The sequence below is a fragment of the Hemicordylus capensis genome, chromosome 1 (assembly GCF_027244095.1).
Source record: "Hemicordylus capensis ecotype Gifberg chromosome 1, rHemCap1.1.pri, whole genome shotgun sequence".
NCBI classification, from domain to species: domain Eukaryota; kingdom Metazoa; phylum Chordata; class Lepidosauria; order Squamata; family Cordylidae; genus Hemicordylus; species Hemicordylus capensis.
The window spans coordinates 103,961,428-103,972,768 of record NC_069657.1 but is presented as its reverse complement, the minus strand read 5'-3'; the positions used below and the strand labels follow the sequence as shown (position 1 = coordinate 103,972,768).

At 45.8% G+C, this 11,341-nt stretch overlaps 1 long non-coding RNA gene across 1 annotated transcript; it reads left to right on the top strand.

Moving 5' to 3' along the window:
* The first annotated feature begins 578 nt into the window (after window positions 1–578).
* LOC128340220 (uncharacterized) lies at window positions 579–10,856 on the top strand. The gene is made up of 4 exons (XR_008313525.1): window positions 579–688; window positions 1,130–1,205; window positions 5,045–5,200; window positions 10,373–10,856. It is a non-coding gene; the product is annotated as an uncharacterized LOC128340220 (long non-coding RNA).
* Window positions 10,857–11,341: the final 485 nt, after the last annotated feature.

Sequence of the window (11,341 nt, the reverse complement as noted above, 5' to 3'; positions counted from 1 at the left end):
GTGAGTAGTAGTGTACTGGAGGTGTGGGGTATAAATTTAATTAATAAATGAATGATTAACTTTATTACCATCTAGACACAACCAATTACAAAGCATTCAGATAAGAGATCTATCATACAGTACACCAACAAAGTAAACATTTTATGGCAGGATCTAGAGAGTATAAATTAATTGTTGGTGGATCTTAACAGTGGCTGCACGAAATTTAGCAACCTTGTGTGAGACAGAAGTTTTCTTATCTACAAGAAATGCGACATAAAATCTATCAGTTTGGCCAGGGTAATGTAATAACAAGGGAGTAATAAAACTACATCAACTGTCATTATAAAAGGAACGATATAGCCGCATGTGGTGGACAGATTCAACCTCACCTGAACCACAAGGGCAGATCTGACTGCCCGCGCAGGACAACTTGGGGTAGTATTGATTAGCTCCTCATAACGCCTTTTAACTGCCACAGCACGAGCCGTTAGGCATCTGTTGCTCAGATGTCAGTTAGGGCAGTTAGGAGTCTGTTGCTCAGTTTCTGAATGACCGTTTGACAGTCTATAACGACCACGCAACTTAAGCTTCCTAGTTGCTTTTTCTCTGTTGGAATGTAATGCTCCAATTGCTTGCACTTTGTAGTGGGGCCGGCTGGGAGGGTTTTATGAATGTCGAGGCATCACTACCAGATCACCTGTTACAGGTAAGCAACCTATTTATCTGGATAGTGATGCCTCGACAGGCATTAAAAAATGGGTGAATCACGAGCTGCCCAAATGGAGGAGGGCATTACATGCTATTAGAGCACCCTCCTTAGCACAGCTCAGCCAAACTGTGCCACCTCTACAGAGCGAAGGTCTAGTGCATAATATCTCACAAAGGTTTGATCCAAGGCCCAGGTGGCCGCCATACATATATCCTTGAACTTTATCCCTGAAAGGTGAGCCGCGGAGGCAGCATGAGCCCTTGTAGAATGGGCTCTAATAGAGGATGGCAGGGTGACTCCCTGAACATCATAGTCCATCCTAATGAGTTCCACTAGCCAAAAAGACAGCTTTTGGTGGGATGGCTGAAGGCCCCTATTCTTCCCATTTAAGGCAATGAAAAGATGGCTAGTCTTTCTTATCTCTTTCGTTTTTTGCAGGTAGAAAAGGATGGCCCTGCGTATGTCCAGCTTGTGTAAAGAAGCCTCCAGTGGAGTGGACAGATTGCTGAAAAAGGTAGGTAAGACAATATCCGCATTCAGATGAAAATCTGTAACTATCTTCGGACGGAACTCAGGGTCCAAACACATAACCACTCTGTCAGGAAAGAACTGAGTATAAGGCTCATCCATCCGAAGGTCCCGCAACTCGCTCACGTGTCTTGCCGACGTGAGAGCCACCAAGAACAAAGCCTTTAATGTCACCAATTTTAAAGATGCGGTGGCCATTGGCTCAAAAGGGTCCCCTATTAAAGCCAAGAGAACCAGGGAGAGGCTCCATTTAGTAGACGGTTTTTGTACGGGGGGATATAGATTATTCAACCCCCTCAAAAAGTCCTTGCATTTAGGATGTGAACACGGACTTATGTTCCCAGCCTCCATGTCGAGCGGAGATGGCTGCCAAATGTACTCTTATGGATGCATTGGCCAACCCACTGGATTTTAAGGAGGTCAGGTATAGTAAAACTTCTCTCACAGTGGCCTCCTTCGGTTGGAAGTGATGATCACTGGCATACGACGAGAATCTTCTTCACTTGGAGAGATCATTTCTCCTAGTTGACTTTCTCCTGGTGTTTCGCAATATTCTCTTCAGTAACCCACTTTCCATGCTGTCAGATTGAAGATAGCCAGGTTGGGATGGAGTATTTGCCCCAGCTGCTGTGAAATCTGGTCCTTCTGACGAGGCAACCTCCTGTATGTATGGTTCTACAGCCGTAGAAGTTGTGGGAGCCACGTTTGTCTGGGCCACCAAGGAGCGATCACAATCGCCCTGGTGTTGTCCTGCAGTAGCTTTGCAACAACTCTGTTCAGCAGGGGATATGGAGGGTACAAATAGAACATACTTCACATCCACCAGTACTGGAAGGCATCTCCCTTGGATAGGTGGCCCTCTCCCATCCTTGAGCAGTATTGACTGCATTTCTTGTTCCCTGATGTTACAAACAGGTTGACTGTCAGGGTGCCCCAGGCGAGAAATATCTCGTCCAGCAAGTGGGGGTTGAGGTCCCATTCATGTTGCTGAAGGACGGGAGATCTGCTTAGAGCATCTGCCAGGACATTGTCCTGTCCCTTTATGTGTATCGCTACTAGGTGTATATGCCTCACAATACACCAGTTCCACATCTGGAGCCCCAGATGACATAATGGTCTCAACACGGTCCCTCCTTGGTTGTTCACGTAGGTGATTGCAGTAGTATTGTCCATCTGGAATTGCAATACTCCCTCCTGAATGATGTCTTGGAGAGCTTGTAGCACCTGGAAGGCAGCCAGAAGTTCCAAGAAATTGATGTGATGGCGCTTTTCCCTCTGAGTCCACTGCCTTGCATCCTGTGGACTCCCAAATGAGCACCCCATCTGAGCATGGATGCATCTGTGGTCAACGTGCAAGAGGGTACTGGGGCCTGAAACAGGACCCCCGCTGCATGTTCGCATCCTTCGTCCACCACAGCAAAGAGTCCAGGATTCCGCTCGGGATTAGAAGGGGCATGCTCTGGGGGTCCACATTGGGTCGGAAAACATCCAGGTACTACAACTGCAGCTTCCTCATGCGAAGCTTCGCGTAGCGAACAGTAGTGGTGCAAGAGGTCATCAGCCCTATTAGAACCTGGACCGATCTGGCCTGTTGTGTCGGAGTGGCATGAAAGAGTAAAACCATATTTTTTATTCGCTGGTATCTGTCTCGTGGAAGGAACGCCCTCTGGCAGTCCATGTCCAGCTCCGCTCCTATATATGTCAGGCGCCTTGAAGGAGTAAGGTGGGACTTTTCCCTGTTTATTCGAATGCCCAGATCGTGCAGCAGAGTAGTCACTGTTTGAATCTGTCTGTCCAATAGATCTTTGGTCTGTCCAATAAGAAGCCAGTTGTCTAGATACGGAAATATCGAGACTCCCTGCGTCCGCAGGTAGGCTACGATGACAGCCATACATTTTGTAAACACTCGTGGAGCCGTCACCAGGCCAAAGGGCAGGACATTGTATTGAAATATCTGACTTCGCAGCATGAAACGTAGATATTTCCTGTGGGACTCCTGAATGCCGACGTGGAAGTAAGCATCCTTCAAATCCAACATCGCAATCCACTGCTCCTGGTGAAGAAGAGGCAGGATTTGCTGCAATGTTATCATCTTGAATTTCTTCACGTCGATAAATAGGTTCAGCCACCTGAGATCCATGATCGGACGAATGCCTCCATCCTTCTTGGGTATTTGGAAATACCTCCAATAAAAGCCTGTTAGAGCATGAGCCCACGGTACCGAAGAAATTGCTTCATTGTCCAGCAGAACCTTGACCTCTTCCTCCAGTGCCTCTGTCTCTGTCTCTGGGGTGTACTGTATCCCATTGAACTGAGGAAGAATCTTGAACTCGATAGCATAACCAGTCCTGATTATACGTAAGACCCATCGGTCTGATGTTATATGTTGCCATGCTTGGGCATGGCTTGCCAGTTTGTTGGTGCATCTGGTTTGCAACAAGGGTGATGTTGGTCCTTGTGGTTCTGTAGGGTAAGCTTGGTAGTTCCGATAGTTGAGATTCCGGCAATTGTGGGCTCTGTGAACAATCAAATATGTTGTTTTGGTTGTTGAGCAGCTTTATTGCAGACCTGCTGTTCTGACTTATTCTTTTGTGTGTAATTTCTGCGATTGTATTGATTATAGGGTTTCTTATGTTCCTTGCGCTCATACCTCCTGTAGGAGCTTTGTTTTCGCTGATATGGCTGAAACTTATTATTTGTAAAACGCTGTGCTGCGAACGTCTTCGCTGTATACTTAGACTTCTTCAAATGCTCCAAAGTATCATCCGTTTGTTCTGCAAACAGGCCTTTCCCATCAAATGGTAATGACTCAATGCGGTCACGCATATCCTGCATCAAAGTGGTCGAGCTGAGCCATGCATGCTGTCACAACATCACAGCAGTTGTCAGAGTGCGCGATTCCGACTCTGCCAAGTGCTTGGCATTTGCCAATTGCTGTTGTGTAGCCGTCGTGGTCTTTACAAAAACATTTTCAAAACACTTATGAAACTCTTCTGACATCAAAGAGGATCTCTGCGCATGGAGACCTTCCCATAAAGAGTAGGTATACTTTGCAAGACAAGCTATGTAATTCAAGATCTTAACAGACAGGCAAGCTGTAGAATAAGCCTTCCTCGCAAGCACATCTAGCTTCCTGCCTTCCTTGTCTGCTGGTGTAGTATGCCTCCTTCCCGATTTTCCCGAAGAGGCGCAATCGATCACTAGGAGTGTGCATGGTTTTGGTCTGGCATAATAGAACAGACCGCTGTGACGTATGCGGCGCACGCTCTGCAGCGTCAGAGATGAGCATGCGCTGTGCAGGGTGCATGCGCGCCGCTAGCGCTCGTCTCTGTTAAGGCTTGACGAACAACGACGGGGGCAGGGGCGGCAGAGAGGAGCTCTGCCGCCCCAAGAAGATTTTTCCAAGGACCAGAGCCAGAGGGGGAAGAGCGGCGGGGGGGGGAAGTACTACCACCACCCCTGCTTAAAGTCACAGTCCCCCCCTGCCGGACCGGGGGGATTCCGAGCCATGCACACCCCTATCGATCACCAGTAAATTAGGAACTGGATGAGTTAGCAGATATTCATTGTCCTGCTCCCTGATTCTGTATAGAGACTCGAGACGTTTGAAGGTAGTTGTTGAAGTCTGTAAGACTTCCCATGCCGCCTTTGCCGCCTTGGTGATCACTGGGAGCATAGGCAGGAAAACCGGCTGCAAGCCAGAAGATTTTTTCAAAAAATTGTAAACAGGGTCGTCCACATCTGTTGTTTTCTGTGAGAGATCAAGACCCAGTACCTCAGCCATTTCAGCTACCTGCTGATTGCAAGATCTCATTTCCTCCGTAGGCGAATCTGTTGGACGAGGCATGACATCTAGACTGGGATCCTTTGGAAGCCGATCATCGGTATCGTATTTTGTGTCGTCTGAATCATTCTTCGGGTCATCATCTGTGGAATCCGAAGGGTACTCCTCCTCATCAGAGGCGGATGTCGCATCATCAGGTAAGACAGTCTCTGCAGGCAAGGGTCTCCTATGACTAGCATGCGGCATTAAAGTGGCTGGCGTAGACAGCGGAGGTAATGAGGTCTGAATTGACACTGACGTGATAGGGCAGGATAGAGGTATGGCAGCTTGCACTGCTGAATCATGTACAGGTGGCTTGATCACACGTGGCTCCAAAGTCTGAACCGCAGCGCTAATGCCCCTGAGTACGCCCTCCAAAGGAGTGTGAGTCTGTATGCAGAATAAGGGGAATTTTCAGAAATTTCCCATATAAAACTGCTGATGGCAGTGCATCATGTCTTGCTCTGAGGAACACTCCCTAGTGGTTGGGTAGAGAAAGTGACAACAAATAACTGGCAGGTTCCCGACTGAAATCGCCAGTGCCCTCTGGTGGTCTGTGGGTCATTTTGATGCTCAATATCCTAGGTCATTTTGATGCTCAATATCCAAGATCCTCTGTTTGAGGATCTCCTTGGCTTGTCTATATCCTAATAATGACAGAAATTCTAGAGAGAAGCCAAGTGATGAAAGTTTAACCAGCAGTGTGTCAGACTCCCAGGGGACAAGGTGGCCTCCTAGCCCTACTGGAACTCCAAAATGACTGGGTGAACACACACACACACACAAAGGTCAGCCTCAGGAACAGCCAGGAAAGGAGATTAGTTTGTCACCTGAGTCCTTCTCCTGGCTTGCTACATTCAGCCAGGTCCCTCTCCTGGAGAACTCCTGGCTCCCATACTCAGAAGCAGCCCCTCATCATCAGCTGCCTTGGCTTTAAATACCCCAGTGCAGAACTGACAAGTCTTAAAGCCTACTTACAGCTCCACCCCTTTCCTGACCTTGCTTCTGGTTTCCTGCCACACCCAACCTAGCTGTCTCCTTGGAGCTGTCCCTTCCTTGCCCTGCTCTGTGCATGGTCAGCTAGTATTTTATACTACTCTAAATTAGTGGTGTATACAGAGAGACTTATACCACTTAGGGGGAAAGTTAACTAATGTAAACTGGGGGGAAATCCCAGTCACTTTTGAGTTCTCAGTGAGGAGACAAAGAAGAAGAAGAAGAAAAAGTTCCCGTCCTAACAGTCTAGCCAGAAGCCATTATCATGAGCCTATTAAGGGCAAATGAACAGAAGAGTTTAATATAATGAAGCTATGCTGACTTGGTTAGATAGGAAACGTTTTTACTCTTTTGTCGGGGGCAGGGAGGGGGAATGGTAGGATCTGTATTGCCTGACAGAAAACTAGTCACAGGTGTTTCGTTTTGGGTTTTTTTAGTGCCCCCAGTGACATATTCAACAAAACATTACGTTCAAACACGTTCGTTTTGTCACTGTGCTGGTTGAACAGATTGCAGATTTATTTTTATTTTTTTGAAAAAGAACCAGTTGCATTAGTCCCTCTTATCTGAATTTGCAAGCTGTTTGCAAATAGCAAGCTGAATGGTCTGAGATATTCATAAATATTCACTATCATTTTATTGGGAAAGCCATAGTACTTTGGTATCCAAATTTGTAGTGACTATTTTCTCTGAAAACATCATTCTCTGAAGCAAAGATAAATGAAGCAAAGAGCTTTTGGAGAGTAAAATAGCAGACCTGCTGCCAAATAACCAGCTTTGTTCACAAACTAACAAACATTCCAATATGCTGATATATTCAAATTCTATCAAGTCACTTTTTTAAAACAAAAACCTTTTCTTCTCCCCAGTTTGTAAGCTTAAGCAAATTAACTCCAAACGGAAAATACAATATAATGCAACTGAAATGGAAATGATAAACTATAAATAATCAGTCTTTTGCCACTATATCTCTCCAGAGCAGTACAGACCCATCCTCACTGCCTCAAAGCTCAAATATATCAGCAGCTGTGGCTGGTTGCTTCCCTTATTTGCTTCAGATTGAAATACATAGTTCAAGCAGGCAGGTAATTTGCAGAAGAAATGGTGGAAGCATCACACCTCCTATAGTTAGTTTAAAACACCTTTGACTGTTATCAGTCTGATACCTCAACCTGTCGCATTTGAGATACTTGGAAATGTATCTCAGTTCATAAAAAAATATCTCAAGTCAATCCATGAAAAATATCTAGAGGCAAGGCAGCACACAATCATAAAATGCATTTGAGAAGCATTTCAGACCTACCTTACTAAAACTAGCTTTTCTTCTTCATTTTCTACCCACATACCCACACACAAAACTCAGTATAGTCCAGTAGAGAGAATGTTGTTTGAACCATGGAAACTTGAATCCAAATCTCAGTTCCAACCTGGGCTCACTGGGTGACTTTGGGCAAGTCACTGCATTCCTTTTCACTATCTTTTTTAAAGTTTGATTTTAATTTGCACTTCTGAAAATGACATATAATGTCCCAAACAAACTTTTCAATGCTAATATCTGGCAATGCAGTGGTTACAGTGAATAGATACTCCTTTCTCAGTTAGTATCCCAGTTAGTATCCCAGGGCACTCTCTTAAGTACCCTGGACCTAAGCCATTAAGGGCTTTATAGGTAAAAACCAGCACTTTGTATTTCATTCGGAAACATTTCAGCAGCCAGTGCAGTTCTTTCAGAATCGGTGTTATATGGTCCTTTCAGGTAAACCCAGAGACCAATCTAGCTGCCGCGTTCTGAACCAATTGTAGTTTCCGAACTATGTACAAAGACAGCCACACGTAGATTACTTGCATTACAGGAGTCAAGCCTAGAGGTTACCAGCATATGTACCACCGTTTTAAGGTCATTTGTCTCCAGAAATGGACATATCTGGTGTATCAGCCAAATCTAATAAAAAGCACTCCTGGCCACAGCTTCAACCTGAGAAACCAGGGAGAGTTTGGTATCCAGGAGCACTCCCAGAATAGGAACCTGATCTTTTAGGGGGAATGTAACCCCATCCAGAACAGGCAGATACCATCTCTTGGATCCTGACCCCCTACAGACAGTTCCTCCATCTTGTTTGGATTCAACTTCAGCCTGTTATCCCACATCCAGCTCAATATTACCTCCAGGCAGGCACTTAGCAGGGTCATGCCATTTCCTGATGAAGTTGGTATGGAGAAATAGATCTGAGTGTCATCTGCATCTCTCCCAGCAGTTTCACGTTGATGTTAAAAAGCATTTGAGACAGTATGGAGTCTTGTGGAATCCCACACTTTAGCTCTCACTTTTCAGAATAGTCTCCAAGTGACACTGTCTGGAATCTGCCAGAGAGGTTGGAGTGGAACCATTGTAAAACAGTGCCACCCAATCCCACCTCCCTCAAGAGGTCCAGAAGGATACCATGGTCAATGGTATCGAAAGCCACCAGAAGGATCAACAGAGTCACATTCCCTCTGTGGATTGCCAGTTGGAGATCATCCATCAGGCAGTCTCAGTGCCATAGCCCACCTGAAAGCCAATTTAGAAAGTTGGCCAGATTTTAGTGGCCAGTCTTGCTGGAGCAACTGGATTGTCTTCTCTTTCTGAGTGTTATAATTTCCCATGTCCTAGGCATTTGTTTGTTTGTTTGACCTTTTTTTAAAAGATCCAGTTTTCTGTCAGAAAGTTTCCCAAGTTGGTTAACAATAGCAGATGTGCAGCTAGGTAATTTTGGAGCCTAGACCTAATGGAGTTACCGGGGGGGGGGGGGGCTTGCAAGATAAGCTTCATCTCCTTATGGAGACAATGCTCCATAGCATCGGATGGCACACCACTTGGATATGTGCATGCTTCTTACTTTCCCATCATGGGTAAGAAAGAGACACACACACATGCCCTACAAATCTTCATTGTGACTTTAGGCAGCACCAGTTGCTTCATGGAACACCAGCATGCCTTGGTTGCATTCTATCTAGTAATCTTATTGTTGTTTAGGAGTTTGTCCCAAGGCGGCTCCTGTAGAGCAGTGTTTTGCAACTGTCTGTCTGTGGGCTGGTGCCAGTCCGTGAGGAGCTGAGTGCTGGTCCATGCTGATCCATGAAGAATTAACCCCGCAAAAAACAAATTCAAGCTGGTGAGGGCCACCACTGCCAGAAGCTCTCCGGAGCTCATTTCTAGGCAGTCAGCCCTCGCTGCTGGGATGACATTCATTTTGAGGAGTTGAAATAAACGTAATCCCAGTAAGTGAGGGCTGCCTGCGTAGCTCTGGGAAGCTAACCTGGGCTCCATGGATCCCGGGCCCCACCCCCTTTGCATGTGATGTCACACACAAAAGGGGCAGGGCCCAAGATCCACGGACCCCAGGTGAGCTCCCTGGAGCTCATTTCTAGGCAGGCAGCCCTCGCTGCTGTGATTATATTCTGGACTGAGTACACTCATTCAGTTTCCTGTTGCTGGACTCGTCTAGTGGTGGTGATTCTCTGGCTGGTCTGGGTGTACGTGGTGGCAAGCAAGGGGGATGCATTAGGGGGCTTGCTGCAGGTGCTTGCCTGATACTTCTGCCTCTGTCTCTCCCTCTCCACTGATGTCTGTGTGACACACCACTCAGCCCAAGGAGGCAGGGACTCCACGCGCTGGCTGGCTCAGTGTCTCCAAGTCTTAGTGCCTGGAGAACCTGCCAGCTGACTGAGCCTTGCTGCCTCACTCACCCTCACCCTCTTGCAGCTCCAGCTTGCCATTGATGTGTGCTGCTTCCTTGTACCAGAAGCAGGATGCAGCAGCATAGGAAGGGGCAAGTTGTGACAGATCATGCTCGGAGGCAGGCATACTGAGCAGGCGTGCTGCTTCCAAGTAAGAGACTCTTAGTCAGACTCGGCTGAGGCAGGCCATGACAGGTCAGACTCGGAAGTCTGCTTCTGAGTCAGAGAGAGAGAGTATGAAGAGAGTTGGACTCAGCGGACTAGTGACGCAGCCCGTGGGAGATGGGAGGAGAAAGGGGCAGGGGTGCTGGGCTGGGGGGATGATTTTGGTGGGAGTGCAGAGACAGCGCAGGCTATGGGGTCCTGGATTTGTGCCCTGAAGTCCGGGTGTAAGGGTGCCTCTGAACAATAGTTAGAAAAACAGGTTTAAAAGGCAACACAACATATAATAAACTAGTAAAAATAAAATCACAGAATCATAACATTTCTCAATTTTTACCTTTTTATTAAAAACTTTTAATTTGAAACTAAAAAAAAAAAAATTTAAATGTGGTATTAGCCTGAACTTTTAACTAACTTTATGAATCCTTTATTTTACATTGTATCTATTTTATTAGCCTACTTTCCATTAGGCTTATGAGATCACCTGGCATTCTGTCTGTGTGTCCGTGTGTTCCCTACTATCAACTTCACAACATCTGGACCAATATGAACCTAATCGGGTACAGTTGTACAGACACATAGGGATACCTCAACAGTGTAGTTTGTGATGATGTCATCCACCCTGATCCAAGACGGTGGACATGTACGCTTTGGAGGCGTAAGTGGGCTTACCTGTGAACCGCCTAACTGATTTGGGGGAAGTCAAATCCATACAACATGTTTTGTTGCGCTGTCCATTATATAGAAATTTAAGATGTTCCTTACTTACTCCTCTTCTGACACCCTTCCCAGTTTGCTCTGGAGATGTTTATGTTTCCTCTCTTCTTGCGGCTAGAACTTTAGATGTCACCTTTAAGGTGGCTAAATTCTGTTCTATTGCAGTACTGTTACGGCAGCGAGCTTTTCCTTGATTAATTTTAAAATTTTTATTGATTATTTGTTTGTGGATATCCATCTATATATTTAAATATTTTACTTCCTTATTGTATTTCTCTATGCTATGAGATGTTGTTATGTTATGTTATGCTGACCTTGGGTCACAAATAAAGAACTTTGACTTTGGCTACAGACGTAGGGACACATAGGGATTCCCAACATTGTTAATGTTGTGAGCCACCCTGAACAGTAGTGTACTGGAGGGGCAGGCTATAAATATTTTAAATAAATAAATAGCAGCATAGAAATTCCAACAACAAAAACACAATACCATCAGAAAAGCTGTCTTCCAGCAACTTTCCCAACAGCCCTCTGAAATAACTATGTTTTCAGTATTCAACCATAGTTAAGCAGCTTGGGAGAAAATTCCACAGCTGTAACACTATGACCAGTAGACCTATTCCATGTACCCACCCACAGTAACATCGGCAGCAAGGGGAGGGGAATAGAACAGAGCCTCAGGTCGTGTTCTGAATGTATGGGTAGTT